The following is a 19,464-nucleotide window of genomic DNA, read 5'->3' as shown; positions in this document are numbered from 1 at the left end:
GGAGGGTCTACGGATAACAGGCTCCTTGGCATATGGGACAAGAGCACCTCCCCATGGCCAGAATTGGGCACTGCCTCCAGATGCTGGAAATGGAAAGGGAAACCTTTTCCTTTATGTGTATTGTACATCATTGTTCATTGTATTAAAAGGCATTGAATGTTTGCCTATATATGTGGAAACTGTAATTCGCTCAGAGTCCCCTCAGAGAGATAGAGCAGAATATAAATAAAGTTTATTATTATTATTATTATTATTATTATTATTTACACAAAAACACATTATGTCACAGCAAACGAGATATATATGCTGGAGTTCATATCACAAACTCACAAGTTGAACACTTCCCAAGCATCTAGGACTGTGTAATTTATTACTACTACTACTACTACTACTACTCTCTGAGGACTTGGAATCCTCCTCTGATCACAACTCTTTTCTACATTGAGGACCCAAGGCTTCCAGACTATAGCAAGATGTTGTTGCAAAAGCCCTTTCTTGGGATCTTGGGCCTTACATAACATCTTGTCAATCATACAATATGGGTTACTCCGAGAAAGCTTCTCTCACAGTTAAGGTTACATGCAATCTTGGTGTCAGACTGGTCACACTCTTCTTCACAATGTTCTCTTCTTACGTGCAGGGATTTTTATTGCCGATGGGCCGGTTTCACCAAATCTTCTCCCCGAATCCTGGCTGAAGCCGCAGTAAATAAACACTCCGATCTTTAAGAAGACATAGCAGGTGTGTAGAATGGAAGCCTCCGCTCGCTTAATTGTCATTCTTTTCCTCTTCTTAAAAATAGACTGGAGCGTGCCCTGATGATTCCACTAAACATTTTGACAGCCAGACTGACATTCTTGGCTGGTGGGTGAGAAACAAAGCTGTGAGACTCCAGAGCAGAAGCAAAACAATTTGTTCCATGCCAGCCCAGCCATCCTTTGCTTTAATATTTAATGTTTAAAACATTACCTCTTTCCAACCCTCCTTGGAACACCTGCCAATACCTTTGTTGCGCATCTATTATTCATTATTTACCTACACAAAGTGCTTAGGGGATACCATTAGTACTAAAAAGATGCTAACGACATGAAAGAAGAAGCTCCGCCATTTCAAAGCACTCCAATATGGAAGGACAAAACTTTTTTTGGATCCTATTGCTAGCCTATAGGCTTGATAGGAAGGTTGCTGCCTTGCTGTAACTTGCAGCGATTCTAAGTATTTGCACACATATTTTTTTATTCTCCTGCTGCTTTAAACATACCCCAGCATTCTATATGATGGATGTGCTTTAGGCTCTCAGGATTATATTGCTGCGGTGTATTTTGAGATCCCCTAAGTAGAAACTGGTAGATATATGTGCCTATAATTTTAGTGATTTGTATTTCCAATCGATTCACTAATCAAAGTTCCCTGGGCGGTATATGATTTGTGAAAATATAAAATGAGCAAAATTGACCAGAGGTCAGCATTAAATCAGTAGCATTATTTTTTTTAAAAAATGCACATATGTAGAAATCTATATAAATAAAAATGTAATGTTTGTTGGTGGGATTAACATAACTCAAAAACCGCTGGGCAAATTGACACCAAATTTGGACACAATACATGTATCAGGCCAACGAGTGACCATCACTCATTAAAACTTTGAAAAACACAGCAAAAGAGACTTTAAAAGCCAAAAAATAAAAAATACATTACAACGCATGCCCAAAACCACATATATAAATGCAAATACACATGTATACACATATACACAAATATATACCCTCACAAAGCTCATATACACAGACTGGGCCACAGCAACGCATGGCAGGGGACAGCTAGTCTATATAAATAAAAATGTAATGTTCATTTGTAGGATTAACATAACACAAAAACCACTGGGCAAATTGACACCAAATACACCTATCAGACCAATAAGTGACCATCACTCATAAAACACTGAAAAACACAGCTGAAGAGACTTAAAAAGCCAAAAAATAAAAAAGACATTACAACACATGTGCAAATCACATATACACAAATATATACACACACATATACACATGTATATACACACAAAACACATATACACACACTGGGCCATAGCAATGCATAACAGAGGACGGCTAGTATTAAAATAATTCTTTAAAAGCCTGGGGAAACAGTGACTTCTGGGGTCAAGAATACCAAAATTGAATGGGGTTCACAGTCCTTCCTCTTGATTATTTGAGTTTTTCTCTTTCAACAGTGTTGACATGGGTGAGCATGAAGAAATCATATAGTTGCTCCTACTGTTAAATAATAAATGGAATTCAATAAAAAATATCTATATCTATCTATATCTATACATATAATAAAAGTCAAAACTTGTATGTGGCGGATGTGTGGCGGTGTGGCGGGAGGAGTATGTGCCAGCGTTTTGATTGGCCAGCCTGAAAGTTCCAACATTCGGATTGGCTGCCGCAGTGGTGCTATTTGCATATGGTCTCTGATTGGCCAGCTTCAAGAGGAGCCCCTGGTGGAGAAAAAAGTTCATGGAAGAAACGGGGACATGAGAAGGAAATTTGCATATGGTCTCTGATTGGCCAGCCTCAAACCCAACATTCCGAGATGACAAAGAGAGGAAAGGAAAGGCCGGGGGCTGGGTCAAAACACTCCCAATACAGACCGAAATAGGCACACAGAGCCCCCATGACACACTCTACATCCTACTGCAGTTTGGAGGGGGATGAACCATGGATGATGGGACTTGCGGTACCATCACTCACATTCTGAGACTGCTGTTAACCTCATCCAATGACTGATCAGGACCAAACTTGGCACATAGACCTCTCATGCCCCACTTTACATCCTGGTGTGGTTTGGTCGGGGATAGACCTTGGATTATGGGACTTTCAGTACCTTTGCTCAATTCTTGAGACCACTGCAACCCTCATGCAATTACGATAAAGACCAAACTTTGCACACTGAGTCTCCATGACACACTCTACATCCTGGTGCGGTTTGGGGGAGGATGCACCATGGACGATGGGACTTGCAATACCTGCACTCCCTTCCTGAGACCATTACAACTGCCAACAGTGATGGATCAGGATCACAATTCGCACAAAGAGCCCACATGACCCACTCTACATCCTGGTGCAGTTTGGAAAAATATGGAAATGGATGATGGGACTTGAAGTCACTTCACTCACTTCCTGAGACCTCTGAGACCTTCGCCAATGACGGATCAAGACCAAACTTGGCACACAGAGTCCCCATGACCCACTCTACATCCTGGTGCACGTTTGAGGAGGACAGACCATGGATGATGGGACTTGAAGTACCTCCACTCCCTTCCCAAGACTGCTGCAACCCTCATCTAATGTCCGAAAAAAACCAAACTTGGCACACAGAGCCCCCATGACCCACTCTACATCCTACTGCAGTTTGGAGTAGGGCATACCATGGATGATGGGACTTGAAGTACCTCTACTCGCTTTCCGAGACTGCTGCGACCCTCAACAATGACTGAACAACACCAAACTTGGCACATAGACCTCTCATGACCCACTTTATGCCATGGTGTGGTTTGACTGTGGATCGAGCATGGAATATGGGACTTGCAGTATCTTCGCTCAATTCCTGAGACCACTGCAACCATGATCCAATTTCCGATAAGGACCAAACTTGGCACACCGGGTCTCCATGATGCACTCTACATCCTGGTGCGGTTTGGAGGATGATGCACCATGGACGATGGGACTTGCAGTTCCTTCACTCACTTAGTGAAACTACTGAGACCCTCATCCAATGACTGATGAAGACCAAACTTGGCACACAGAACCCCCATGGCCAACTCAACATTCTGGTGAGGTTTGGGGGAGAACAGACTATGGATGATGGGATTTCAAGGACCTCCACTCACTTCCCAAGACTGCTGCAACCCTCATCTAATGACCAATCAAGACCAAACTTGGCACACAGAGCCCCCATGTGTTGAGAGACTCAACATCCTGGTGCTGTTTGGAGGACGGACAATGGATGATGGGACTTGCAGTACCTTCACTTACTTCCTGAAACCACCGTGACATTCATCCAAATACCAATAAAGACCAAACTTGGCACAGAGAGCCCCCATGGCCAACTCAACATTCTGGTGATATTTGAGGGAGGCTATGGATGATGGGACTTGCAGTACCTTAACTCACTTTCTGAGACTGCTGTGACCCTCATCCAATGACTGATCAAGACCAAACTTCTCCATCCTGGTGCAGTTTGGAGGACGATGGGACTCACAGTACCTTCACTAACTTCCTGAGACCACTGCGAGCCAAACACCAGCCTTGATATACAATTCTTTTCTCTCATAACCCGGGCAGCGCCGGGTCCCCAACCTAGTCTATATATATAATAAAGAAGAGTGTTTGTATCAGACAGAGGAATTGTGGAGGGAGGGCGGAAGGGCGGTGTATGTGCCAGCATTCTGATTGGCCAGCCTGAAAGTTCCAACATTCGGATTGGCTGCCACAGTGGTGCTATTTGCATATGGTCTCTGATTGGCCAGCTTCAATAGGAGCCCCTGGTGGAGAAAACAGTTCATGGCAGAAACGGGGACATGAGAAGGAAATTTGCATATGGTCTCTGATTGGCCAGCTTCAATAGGAGCCCCTGGTGGAGAAAACAGTTCATGGCAGAAACGGGGACATGAAAAGGAAATTTGCATATGGTCTCTGATTGGCCAGCTTCAATAGGAGCCCCTGGTGGAGAAAACAGTTCATGGCAGAAACGGGGACATGAGAAGGAAATTTGCATATGGTCTCTGATTGGCCAGCCTCAATTCCATGATTCCGAGATGACAAAGAGAGGAAAGGAAAAGGCCAGAGGGGGCTGAGTCAGAACATTACCAATACAGACCAGACTTGGCATACAGAGCCCCCATGACCCACTTGACATCCTACTGCAGTTTGGAGGAGGATGAACCATGGATGATGGGACTTGCAGTACCATCACTCACATTCTGAGACCGCTGATAACCTCATCCAATGACTGATCATGACCAAACTTGGCACATAGACCTCTCATGACCCACTTTACGTCCTGGTGTGGTTTGGCCGGGGATGGACCGTGGATTATGGGACTTGCAGTACCATTGCTCAATTCTTCAGACCACTGCAACCCTCATCCAATTACCAATAAATACCAAACTTGGCACACTGAGTCTCCATGACGCACTCTACATCCTGGTGCAGTTTGAAGGACGATGCACCATGGACGATGGCACTTGCAATACCTGCACTCCCTTCCTAAGACCATTATAACTGCCAACAATGATGGATCAGGACCACAATTTACACAGAGACCCCGCATAACTCACTCTACATCCTGGTGCGGCTTGGAAGAATTTGACAATGGATGATGGGACTTGCAGTCACTTCACTCACTTCCTGAGACCACTGAGACCCTCGCCAATGACTCATCAAGACTAAACTTGGCACATGGAGCTTCAATGACCCACTCTACATCCTGGAGCAGTTTGGAGGACGACAGACCATGGATGATGGACTTCAAGTACCTCCACTACCCAAGACTGCTGCAAAACTCATCTAATGACCAATCAAGACCAACGTTGGCACACAGAACCCCCATGACCCACTCTACATCCTGCTGCAGTTTTGGAGAAGGGTGGACCATGGATGATGGAACTTCCAGTACCTTCACTCACGTTCTGAGACCTCTGCAAACCTCATCCAATGACGGATCAAGACCAAACTTGGCACATAGACCTCTCATGACCCACTTTACGTCCTGGTGTGGTTTGGAAAACTTTGGAGATGGATGATGGGACTTGCAGTACCTTTGCTCACTTCCTGAGACCACTGAGACCCTCGCCAATGACTAATCAAGACTAAACTTGGCACATGGAGCTCCAATGACCCACACTACATCCTGCTGCAGTTTGGAGGAGGACAGACCATGGATGATGGGACTTCAAGTACCTCCACTCCCTTCCCAAGACTGCTGCAACCCTTTTCTAATGACCAATCAAGACCACACTTGGCACACAGAGCCCCCATGATCCACTCTACATCCTGATGCAGTTTGAAAGGGGATGGACTTTGGATGATGGGACTTGCAATACCTTCACTCACTTACTGACACCACTGCCACCCTCATCTAATGACTGATAAAGACCAAACTTGGCACACAGAGCCCCCATGACCCACTCTATATCCTGCTGCTGTTTGTAGGAGGATGGCCCATGGATGATGGGACTTCAAGTACCTTCACTCACTTCCTGAAAATAATGCAGCCGTTATCCAAAGACCAATAAAGACCAAACTTGGCATACAGAACCGCCATTACCCACTCTCTCTAATAACCCGGGCAATGCCGGGTCCCCAAGCTAGTATATAATAAAGAAGAATGTTTGTTTGTATAGGACAGAGGAATTGTGGAGGGAGGGCGGAAATGTATGTGGCAGTGTTCTGATTGGCTGCTGCTGTGGTGCTATTTGCATATGGTCTCTGATTGGCCAGCTTCAATAGGAGCCATTGGTGGAGAAGAGGGTTCATGGCAGAAACGGGGCATGACAGAAGGAAATTTGCATATGGTCTCTGATTGGCCAGCCTCAATTCCAACATTCCTAGATGACCAAGAGAGGAAAGGAAAGGCCGGGGGCTGGGTCAGAACACTCCCAATACAGACGAAACTTGGCACACAGAACCCCCATCACCCACTCGACATCCTACTGCAGTTTGGAGGACAATGAACCATGGATGATGGGACTTGCAGTACCACCACTCACATTCTGAGACCGCTGTTAACCTCATCCAATGACTGATCAGGACCAAACTTCGCACATAGACCTCTCATGACCCACTGTACGTCCTGGTGTGGTTTGGCCGGGGATGGACCGTGGATTATGGGACTTGCATTACCATTGCTCAATTCTTGAGACCACTGCAACCCTCATCCAATTACCGAGAAAGACCAAACTTGGCACACTGAGTCTCCATGACGCACTCTACATCCAGGTGCAGTTTGAAGGAGGATGCACCATGGACGATGGGACTTGCAATACCTGCACTCCCTTCCTAAGACCATTACAACTGCCAACAATGATGGATCAGGACCACAATTTACACTGAGAGCCTGCATGACCCACTCTACATCCTGGTGCGGTTTGGAAGAATTTGGCAATGGATGATGGGACTTGCAATCATTTCACTCACTTCCTGAGATCACTGCGACCCACGCCAATGACTGATCAAGACCACACTTGGCAAACAGAGTCCCCATGACCCACTCTACATCCTGGTGCACTTTCGAGGAGGACAGACCATGGATGATGGGACTTGAAGTACCTCCACTCCCTTCCCAAGACTGCTGCAACCCTCATTTAATGTCCAAACAAAACCAAACTTGGCACACAGAGCCCCCATGACCCACTCTACATCCTAATATGGTTTGGAGTAGGGCATGCCATGGATGATGGGACTTGAAGTACCTCTACTCGCTTTCCGAGACTGCTGCGACCCTCAACAATGACTGAACAACACCAAACTTGGCACATAGACCTCTCATGACCCACTTTATGCCCTGGTGAGGTTTGACTGTGGATCGTGCATGGATTTTGGGACTTGCAGTACCTTTGCTCAATTCCTGAGACCACTGCAAAACATCATCCAATTTCCGATAAGGACCAAAGTTGGCACACCAGGTCTCCATGATGCACTCTTCATCCTGGTACGGTTTGGAGGATGATGCACCATGGACGATGGGACTTAGAGTACCTTCACTCAGTGAAACCACTGAGACCCTCATCCAATGACTGATGAAGACCAAACTTGGCACACAGAGCCCCCATGGCCAACTCAACATTCTGGTGAGGTTTGGGAGAGAACAGACTATGGATGATGGGACTTCAAGTACCTCCACTCACTTCCCAAGACTGGTGCAACCCTCATCTAATGACCAATCAAAACCAAACTTGGCACACAGAGCCCCCATGAGCGACTCTACATCCTGGTGCTGTTTGGAGGAGGACGGACAATGGATGATGGGACTTGCAGTACCTTCACTCACTTCCTGAAACCACAGTGACACTCATCCAAATACCAAGAAAGACCAAACTTGGCACAGGGAGCCCCCATGGCCAACTCAACATTCTGGTGATGTTTGAGGGAGACTATGGATTATGGAACTTGCAGTACCTTAACTCATGTTCTGAGACTGCTGTGATCCTCATCCAATGACTGATCAAGACCAAACTTAGCACACAGAGCCCCCATGACCCACTTTACGTCCTGTTGCAGTTTGAAAGGGGATGGACTTTGGGTGATGGGACTTGCAGTACCTTCACTCACTTACGGACACCACTGCCACCCTCATCTAATGACTGATAAAGACCAAACTTGGCACACAGAGCCCCCATGACCCACTCTGTATCCTGCTGCTGTTTGTAGGAGGATGGCCCATGGATGATGGGACTTCAAGTACCTTCACTCACTTCCTGAAAATAATGCAGCCGTTATCCAAAGACCAATAAAGACCAAACTTGGCATACAGAACCACCAATACCCACTTTCTCTAATAACCCAGGCAACGCCGGGTCCCCAAGCTAGTATATAATAAAGAAGAGTGTTTGTATCGGACAGAGGAATTGTGGAGGGCGGAAGGGCGGTGTATGTGCCAGCGTTCTGATTGGCCAGCCTGAAAGTTCCAACATTCGGATTGGCTGCCGCAGTGGTGCTATTTGCATATGGTGTCTGATTGGCCAGCTTCAATAGGAGCCCCTGGTGGAGAAAACAGTTCATGGCAGAAACGGGAACATGAGAAGGAAATTTGCATATGGTCTCTGATTGGCCAGCTTCAATAGGAGCCCCTGGTGGAGAAAACAGTTCATGGCAGAAACGGGGACATGAAAAGGAAATTTGCATATGGTCTCTAATTGGCCAGCTTCAATAGGAGCCCCTGGTGGAGAAAACAGTGAATGGCAGAAACGGGGACATGAGAAGGAAATTTGCATATGGTCTCTGATTGGCCAGCCTCAATTCCAAGATTCCAAGATGACAAAGAGAGGAAAGGAAAAGGCCAGAGGGGGCGGAGTCAGACAATTACCAATACAGACTATACTTGGCACACAGAGCCTGCAAGACTGACTCGACATCCTACTGCAACCATGGATGATGGGACTTGCAGTACCATCACACACATTCTGAGACCGCTGATAACCTCATCCAATGACTGATCATGACCAAACTTGGCACATAGACCTCTCATGACCCACTTTACGTCCTGGTGTGGTTTGGCCGGGGATGGACCATGGATTATGGGACTTGCAGTACCTTTGCTCAATTCTTGAGACCACTGCAATCCTCATCCAATTACCGATAAAGACCAAACTTGGCACACTGAGTCTCCATGACCAAGAATGATAGATCAGGACCACAATTTACACAGAGAGCCAACATGACCCACTCTACATCCTGGTGCGGATTGGAAGAATTTGACAATGGATGATGGGACTTGCAGTACCACCTCTCACATTCTGAGACCGCTGTTAACCTTATCCAATGACTGATCAAGACCAAACTTGGCACACCGAGTCCCCATGACCCACTCTACATCCTGGTGCATTTTTGAGGAGGACAGACCATGGATGATGGGACTTCAAGTACCTCCTCCACTCCCTTCCCAAGACTGCTGCAACCCTTACTAATGTCTGATAAAGACCAAACTTGGCACACAGAGCCACCTTGACCCACTCTACATCCCGATGCTGTTTGGAGAAGGGCGGACGAGGGATGATGGGACTTCCAGTGCAGTTCAGGGCAGGATGGGCCACTAATGATGGGATTTGCAGTACCTTCACCCGATTCACTTCCTACAGAACATTGTAGCCCCTACAAATCACAGACCAGGCCCAAACTTGGCACACAGAGTACTTATGGCCCACTCTACATCCTACTGCAGTTTGGAGGAGTATGAACCATGGATGATGGGACTTGCAGTACCATCACTCACATTCTGAGACCGCTGTTAACCTCATCCAATGACTGATCAGGACCAAACTTGGCACATAGACCTCTCATGACCCACTTTACGTCCTGGTGTGGTTTGGTCGGGAATGGACCATGGATTATGGGACTTGCAGTACCATTGCTCAATTCTTGAGACCACTGCAACCGTCATCCAATTACCGATAAAGACCAAACTTGGCACACTGAGTCTCCATGACCCACTCTACATCCTGGTGCAGTTTGGAGGAGGATGAACCATGGATGATGGGACTTGCAGTATCATCACTCACATTCGGAGACCGCTGTTAACCTCATCCAATGACTGATCAGGACCAAACTTGGCACATAGACCTCTCATGACCCACTTTACGTCCTGGTGTGGTTTGGACGGGGATGGACCATGGATTATGGGACTTGCAGTACCATTGCTCAATTCTTGAGACCACTGCAACCCTCATCCAATTACCGATAAAGACCAAACTTGGCACACTGAGTCTCCATGACCCACTCTACATCCTGCTGCAGTTTGGAGGAGGACAGACCATGGATGATGGGACTTCAAGTACCTCCACTCCCTTCCAAAGATTGCTGCAACCCTCTTCTAATGACCAATCAAGACCAAACCTGCCACATACAGCCCCCATGATCCACTCTGCATTCTGCTGCTGTTTGAAAGGGGATGGACTTTGGATGATGGGACTTGCAGTACCTTCACTCACTTACTGACACCACTGCCACCCTCATCTAATGACTGATAAAGACCAAACTTGGCACACAGAGCCCCCATGACCCACTCTATATCCTGCTGCTGTTTGGAGGAGGATGGGCCATGGATGATGGGACTTCAAGTACCTTCACTCACTTCCTGAAAATAATGCAGCCGTTATCCAAAGACCAATAAAGACCAAACTTGGCATACAGAACTGCCATTACCCACTTTCTCTAATAACCCGGGCAACGCCGGGTCCCCAAGCTAGTCCATAATAAAAGTGAAAACATGTATGTGTATGTGGCTGGAGTGCCCATTTTCACAGGCAGGCTCCCACTTTCACAACAACTATGATCCTCACCAAGGAGGACCCACCAAAGGCCCTCCCTCCAATGACATCGCAGGTTATAGCGAACGCCGTGAACATGTACAACCCCTGCCAGTGTCTTCACAAGACTGCCCACCACCCAAGTGAAGGCTTTCATACAAAGATAATATCATCCTATGTGTTTCCTCCACCACAGACATCTCAGTGTTCCTTACTCTCTACTTTGGTGTGGAATTTGCATGATCCTGCCCACTGCCTCTCCCATAACCCTTTCCCACTCTTTTCGTGAGGCACAGCAAACAGAGCAGAATTGATCAGCAACTGACCATACTGGAGGGGTTTGGGGGCCTGATTCAACATGATGGAAGTTGTAGTTCACCCTGCATCAAGACAGAGCACTGTGACCCCTACCAACAATGGACCTGGATCACATTTGGCACACAGAACCCCCAGCAAAAATACTGGAGGGCTTTGGGTGGAATTGATGTTGATTTATAGCAGTTGTAGGTACTGGAATTTATAGTTCACCTGCAATCGAAGAGCACTCTGAACCCCATCAACGATGGGCCTGGACCTAACTTGGCACACAAAACCGTCATGACCAATAAAAAATACTAGAGGGCTGTGGGGTGAATTCACCTTGCTTTGGGGAAATTGTAGTTCACTTACATCCAGAGAGCACTGTGATCCCAAACAACAATGGATCTGGTCCACATTTGGCACACATACCCAGTATAGCCAAATTTGAATACTGGGGGGCGGGATGGGAAGAGATTGACCTTGATTCTTTGGGAGTTGTAGTTTATCTACAACCTGAGAAACTGTGAACCCCACTGGTTATAAGTTTCGGGGGGGGGGGGCTGAGTCTGAGTGAAAGAGGGTCTACCCTAGCAAACCTTTTGTATCATTCCCCCAATACCCCCATGCATATGGGATATATTGAGTATGGTGATCAGATCATGATATGAATAAACATAACAGTTTAAGTAATGCACCAGTAAGGCCTTTTCGCGAACCACCATGAGAATTTGGGGGGGGGGGCAAGCCCACCCCCCCCCCCCCCCCGGGCTACATGCCTGCCTACATCCAGAGACACTGTGACCACCACTGATGACAGATCTGGACCAAACTTGGCACACAGAACCACTAAGACCAACTGAACATACCAAAGAGGTTTCAAGGAAACTGACCTCCATTTCTGGGAGTTGTAGTTCACCTACATCCAGAGACACTGTGACCAGCACCAATGATGGATCTGGACCAAACTTGGCATACAGAACTCCCATGACCAACTGAACCTACTGGAGGGGTGTGAGGGGACTGACTCACCATGGTAGAAGCTGTAGTTCATCCTGCAGCCAGAGACCACACAAACCCCACCGATGGGGGCATCTACTAGAGAGCAAATTTGCCCAACTTGACAAACTTTAACCATTGATGGAGTTTCAGGGGGTTAACCCGGCATGATGTGAGTTGAAGTTCACTCACAACCTCATGCATTTCGTAAAATGCAGGATGTCCGAGGATGTCTTCTTTTTAAGCGCTTTGGGCTGCATTTACCTCCATATTATCTGCTTTGAACTGGATTGTATGTGTCTACACTGCCATATAATCAGATTCAAAACAGATAATCTGGATTTTATATGGCAGTCCATGGACCCTTCCACACTGTCTCTATATTCCAGGATCTGATCCCAGGTTATCTGATTATCCCAGATTATCGGTCAGTGGAGACTCATAAAATCCAGTTTAAAGCAAATAATCTGGAATCAGATCCTGGGATATAGGCCAGTGTGTAAGGGTCCTAGGTCTTCATTTCCTATGAAATGCAGACAGAAGCTGCCATTCAAAATATCCAAAATATTAGACGTTTGAAGGCTGGCCGAGCAGCTTCACTGTCAATGGGATTGAAGGAAGACATGCAAGTGGTTAATAGCTTGGCATTTAGACTGAAAACAGAGGAAATTACCATTGCTATTCCAAATGGATTGCAGATGTTGCAGAAGTAAAAAAGTAGAGTGGGGGATATCAATTCGATAATTACAATGAGCCAGATGGAATGTTGTGGGGAATGTAATGGTCTCTTTGCAGGAGATTCATTCCTTAAGAGTGCCCTGGGTGCCAAGTACAATCCCCATTTCCAATTACTATTGTTCTTCTGACTTCGGGGCAATTTCCCTTTGTGACTGCATCATGGTGAACTCTGCAAAACATCTTTCCCTCGCAGGCCATTGCTATTCCCCCGAGGAACGGAAGCCGTGTTAATCATAATGATTAAATCTATGTCTGAGCAGCAGGATCATAATCACCGTGACAAACTAACATCAAACCAAGAGGGCATTTTTGCATTAATCTCACTGGCACCATATGCATCCTAAAGCAAAGCAAAGCGCACGACATCTCTCACAAGTTTAAAAGCAAAGGCTGTACCTTTTGCCCGATTAATCAACGGAGAGTCATAGCTCTGCTCAGTGGCCTGGCCAGATCTTGCGGAAGTTACTTTTTTGACTATAATTGTTTTTACACAGTGGTCAGTACTCTTTAATTGGTCCCCGGGTGCTATAAACAACAACTCCCACTCCAGAGTTTTTCCTCCCACCCTGGACATTTCACAGATATATAAACCCAAATTTCCTAGTTCTAACATACCTCACAACCTCTGAGGATGCTTGCCAGAGATGCCAGAGATGCAAGCGAAATGTCAGGAGAGAATGCTTCTAGAACATGGCCATACAGCCCGAAAAACCTACAACAACCCAACTCTCATCACTTTCCTGTTTAATTGTGTGGTCCTTACTTTGAAAGTATTTGCTATTCTCCAGAAACTTTGTTTTTGTGGCTGCTACAAACTATACTGAATTGGCTGAGACTCAATGAGATATTCATTTAAAAAAGTTTATTCAACTGTAAAAACTTTTGGACATCCTGGTATAGCATATTTTGCTCTTGTTTTTTTAATGAATATCTCATTGTGCCCCAAACAATTCAACCTAGTTTGCACAGAAAACAACTATTTTCAAAGTAAATGCTGCACAATGAAACAGGAAATAACACTTTCAAATCAGGAACAGAACATTTTTCCAAATTCTGTTATATAGCGTAGCGGTCAGAGGAGAGAAAATGAGGACATCAACCCTAGATAAAACAGCATGTTCTACAAGTGACCTGCTTTCCCTTGTTAAATGTTAGAAGGCACATTATTTCATTACACCGTGTACCGCTGGCTTAAACATTAACATAGATTGACATGGCTTGGAAAAGTCACTGGAAATTGGAGTATAATTTTTTCTCTCCAAAAAACTACTTTAGCTGGAGCATCAGTGGAATGTGGGCCACAAGATTAGGAGTGGATCATTTTTCTTAGAGATAAGCTTGGTCACACAAATCTAGTCCCAATAAATTAAAATACAGTAGTCCTCACATTACAAACAAGATACGTACTGTAAGTTGAATTTGTATGTAAGTCGGAACAGATACATTTAAAAAGTATATTTCCAGCCATATATGGATATATGTGACTTTTCTTGCACAGAATGGTGGGGAAAAAAGACCCATTTATGATTTCACAGAAAGCTGGATTCAGAAAAGGGAAAAGCTGCATATCGCAAGTGCTGAACCTGACTCAGCACATAGAAGATGGTTTTGAAAGACAGCAGGTTACAGACGCTGTCTTGATAAACCTGTCTGTAGGTTATACTGTAAATCATCGCCTCCTCCTAAAAAAAAGTATACCACCTCATCCATTTCATAAGGAATATGCTACAAAACAGGAGCTTTTTTGTTGAGTTCCAGTGTGACTGCTAAATTGTAAGATCTTTTGGTATTAATGCAGTACGAGCAATGTAGAGCCACCCCCTCCTAACTTTTAGAATTTTACAAAAGTGAATGGTGAAGACAGAAAAACAGGGAGCCTCAGGGAAATGTTGTTGCTCTATCAATGTTGAACATTTACACAAATGATCAGCTACTGCCAGAAGGGGCAAAGTTTCATCTATGCTGATTATTGTGCCATCACCACTCAAACAGGGAGCTTTGAAATGGTTGAACATAAGCTCTCCGAAGCTTTACTTCTCTTACTTCCTACTACAGGGAAACCTAGCTGATTCCTAATCCATCTAAAATGCAGATGTGTGCTTTTCACTTTAAGAACAGACAAACATCGCAAGCTCCAAATTACCTGGAAAGGAATCCCACTGGAACACTGCAGCACAGCAATACCTGGGAGTCATCCTAGACAATGCTCTGACTTACAAGAAGTACTACTTGACTATCAAGCAAAAAGTGGGTGCTAGAAATAATATCATACAAAAGCTGACTGGCACAACCTGGGGATCACAACCCAACACAGTGAAGACATCTGCCCTTGTGCATTGCTACTCTGCTTCTGAATCCACATGTCCAGTGTGGAATACATCTAATCGTGTTAAAACAGTGGATGTGGCTCTTAATGAGCCACATTATCATAAGATGTCTACGCACTACAACACAAGAGAAATTACACTGTTTAGCTGGTATTGCACCACCTGACATCTGTCGTGAAGTAGCAGCCAATAATGAAAGGACTAAGGCATTGACATCTCCAGTCTATCCTCTGTTCACGAATCAGCCAGAAAGCCAAGGTCTTAAAACAAGAAATAGCTTCATGAGATCTACAGAAATACTCGCAGGTACACCTCAGCAAGCAAGACTCCAAAAGTGGCAGATCAAAACCCAGAACTTCAATCAGTGGCTAATACCAGATGAGAAACTCCCTCCTGAGCACACAGAAGATGGACCAGCTTCTAGTCAAAGGAAATTTAGCAGAATGCCAAGCTTCTAACTTTGTTGGTGGTTTTTGTATGCACTATAACTGTATTCTCAATTTGCTTCTGACATGCTTATCTATATATATAAAATTGTTCCTGTCATCATGAGTGGCTTAAAAACAAAAGAACCACCTGGCCAATACCCACCAAATTTGGCAACAAAGCTCCTCACCATACAAGGTGTGACCAACAATAATAAAAATTAGAAAAACACCAAAACAACTTACAAATCCTTAATAAAAGGAGAAGCCATCACAGTGCATGCGTGCAGCTGTGGGGGATGCTGATGTGCATGTAAGAGCTCCTCCATCGTCTCGCGGTGGAACTTGTGGCGGCAACGGCTGCTGGGCTCCCGGAGCCAGCCACAGCTCTACCAAAATTTAAAATCTGAAACACTAGCCTGACCGACGGAGACAGAGGGGCCTCTTCCTATTCACTTCCTCAAGGTCTCTTTGAGCCTCAAGCGAGGGAGCAGAAGCAGGAGGTGGCTTCTCCACTCCGTCGCCGTACTGCTGGTGCTGAGCCTGCCGTAGCAACTGCGCCTCGGAGAGGCCTGCCCACCTTTCCTAGGAGCAGTTGCAGGCAGAGAGGACTCCTGCTTCTGACCCCTCCATCAGATTTCGGCCTCACCATACAGCCATTTCGGGGCCAGGCGTCCTCCCTCCCTCCCACTCTCCGTTGCCCCCAAGAGGTCTCCCAGAGGCCCAGCACTAAGCCCCGCCCGGCCTTCCGGTGCTGCACGCCTCTCCTCCTAAGCCCCGGCGCCTTCCTGGGTAGGCGCGGCTCTTTCACCCCCCCCCCCCCCGGCTTCCCCGTAGACCACGGGGCAGCCACAGTGCTGTGATCCTTCCCTTATCTTCTGTTCCTCCCTTCCTTTCCTTCCTTCCTTCCCTTCCTTCCTTCTTTCCTTCCTTCCCTTCTTCCTCTTATCCTCTGTCTTTCTTTCCTTCCTTCCTTTACTTTCTCTTCTGTTTCCTTCCTTCCTCCCTTACCTTTCTTTCTCTTCCCTTCCTTCCCTTCTTTCCCCTTCTGTCCTATCTTTCCTTTCCTTTATTCCCTTCTTCACCTTATCTTCTGTCCTTCCTTCAAACTACAAGAGAGGAGATTCTATCTGAACATGAGGAAGAATATCCTGACTGTGAGAGCCGTTCAGTAGTGGAACTCTCTGCCCCAGAGTGTGGTGGAGGCTCCTTCTTTGGAAGCTTTTAAACAGAGGCTGGATGGCCATCTGTCAGGGGTGATTTGAATGCAATATTCCTGCTTCTTGGCAGGGAGTTGGACTGGATGGCCCATGAGGTCTCTTCCAACTCTTTGATTCTATAATTCTATGATTCTATCCTTCCTTTCCTTCTTTCTGTTATCTTCTGCCCTTTCTTTCCTTCCTTCCCTTCTTCCCCTTCTGTTTTTCCTCCCTCTCTCTTACCCCTCCCCTTCCTTCCTTCCCTCCCTTCTTTCCCCTTCTGTCCTAAGTGGGGTGAAAGAGGGAATGTCCCACCCCAAGCAACTCCCAAATGTCAAGGTCTTCCCCAAACTCCACCGTGTTCAGATTTTGCCATCTTGAGTTTTCTTCCCAAGTTTGGTCCAGATTCATCTTTGGTTTGCTAGGATTCTTCTATTATTAGTAGTAGTAGTATTATACTGAGGCTAAATGGCCATCTCTTAGGAGTGGTTTGATTGTGCTTTTCCCTTATGCCAGAAGGGGCTGGACTAGATAGAATCCTATGCGAGGAAGATCTCTTCCTCGCATAGGATTCTATCATCATCATCATCATCAAGTTGAGGCTGGTCATTTCTTAGGAGTGGTTAGATTGTGCTTTTCCCATTTCCCAAAACGGGCTGGACTGAATGACCCTTGGAGGTCTCTTCCTACCCTACCATTCTATTATTCTTATCAACCAGAGGCTACTTGGCCATCTGTCAGAAGTGCTTTGATTGTGCTTTTCCACCATGGGGATAGAAGGGGGTTGCCACAGAGTATGCCTCAGTAACGCGTGGCCAGGTACAGCTAGGATATATATATATATATATATATATATATATATATATATACACACACACACACACACACACACACACACACACACACACACAGCTAGGATATATACATATATATTTATACACACACACATGTACAATGTGTATATGCATTCTGATGTCCACCCTGAATTTCTGCACATTTTTTCTGAACATGTGACAAACTGTACTCTGGAGATTTCCCCAGCTTTAATTTCTGAATAACCAGTTATTGGTCTTTGTTATATGATGTTTAGGACTTTCATAGAAGGCATTTAATGATTGTTCATCTCGAATTTACCTCAATCTTATATGTGTTTAATTTCTGAGCCATAAAGATGTTGGTAAAAGGCTTGGAATTCACAATTTGTGCTTATTTATTTATTTATTTGTCGTGTCAGAGCAGCCAGTCCATTATATTACATTTCTAACAGAACAAAGCAAACAAACAGAAAAATACACAACTTGTGAGTTTGGTAGCTGGTTAAATGTCCTTTGACCAGTATCTGGCCACTTGGAGCACCTCTGGTGTTGCCGCAAGGAGGTCCTCCATTGTGCATGTGGCAGGGCTCAGGTTGCATTGCAGCAGGTGGTCAGTGGTTTGCTCTTCTCCACACTCGCATGTCGAGGATTCTACTTTGTAGCCCCATTTCTGAAGGTTGGCTCTGCATCTCGTGGTGCCAGAGCGCAGTCTGTTCAATGCCTTCCAAGTCGCCCAGTCTTCTGTGTGCCCAGGAGGGAGTCTCTCATTTGGTATCAGCCACTGGTTGAAGTGCTGGGTTTGAGCCTGCCACTTTTGGACTCTCGCTTGCTGAGGTGTTCCAGCGAATGTCTCTGTAGATCTTAAAAAACTATGTCTAGATTTAAGTCGTTGGCGTGCTGGCTGATACCCAAACAGGAGATGAGCTGGAGATGTCTCTGCCTTGGTCCTTTCACTATTGGCTGCTACTTCCCGGCGGATGTCAGGTGGTGCAATGCCGGCTAAGCAGTGTAATTTCTCCAGTGGTGTAGGGCGCAGACACCCCGTGATAATGCGGCATGTCTCATTAAGAGCCACATCCACTGTTTTAGTATGGTGAGATGTGTTCCACACAGGGCATGCATACTCAGCTGCAGAGTAGCACAGTGCAAGGGCAGATGTCTTCACTGTATCTGGTTGTGATCCCCAGGTTGTGCCAGTCAGCTTTCGTATGATATTGTTTCTAGTACCCACTTTTTGCTTGATGTTCAGGCAGTGCTTCTTGTAGGTCAGAGCACGGTCTAAAGTGACTCCCAGGTATTTGGGTGCGCTGCAATGCTCCAGTGAGATTCTTTCCCAGGTGATCTTCAGAGCTCGGGATGCTTCTCTGTTCTTGAGATGAAAGGCACATGTCTGTGTTTTAGATGGGTTAGGGATCAGCTGGTTTTCCCTGTAGTAGGCAGTAAGAGCACCTAGAGCTTCGGAGAGCTTCTGTTCAACCATCTCAAAGTTCCCTGCTTGAGCAGTAATGGCACGATCATCAGTATAGATGAAACTCTCTGTCCCTTCTGGCAGTGGCTGGTCATTTGTGTAGATGTTGAACATGGAGCAAGCACGCTCCCCTGAGGCAGGCCATTCTTCTGTTTCCGTCATCTGCTTCTCTG

General features: G+C 45.8%; 1 long non-coding RNA gene across 1 annotated transcript; it reads right to left on the bottom strand.

The window, feature by feature from the left end:
• Nucleotides 1-346: 346 nt before the first annotated feature.
• On the bottom strand, nt 347-16,524 carry LOC137095079 (uncharacterized). Its single transcript, XR_010908783.1, has 2 exons — nt 16,056-16,524; nt 347-861 (listed from the first exon to the last, which is right to left on the bottom strand). It is a non-coding gene; the product is annotated as an uncharacterized lncRNA (long non-coding RNA).
• Between the last annotated feature and the right edge of the window lie 2,940 nt (nt 16,525-19,464).

The sequence above is a fragment of the Anolis sagrei genome, chromosome Y (assembly GCF_037176765.1).
Source record: "Anolis sagrei isolate rAnoSag1 chromosome Y, rAnoSag1.mat, whole genome shotgun sequence".
Taxonomy (NCBI): domain Eukaryota; kingdom Metazoa; phylum Chordata; class Lepidosauria; order Squamata; family Dactyloidae; genus Anolis; species Anolis sagrei.
Note: the sequence above shows the minus strand (reverse complement) of the source record. Positions and strands in the feature narration are given on the sequence as shown.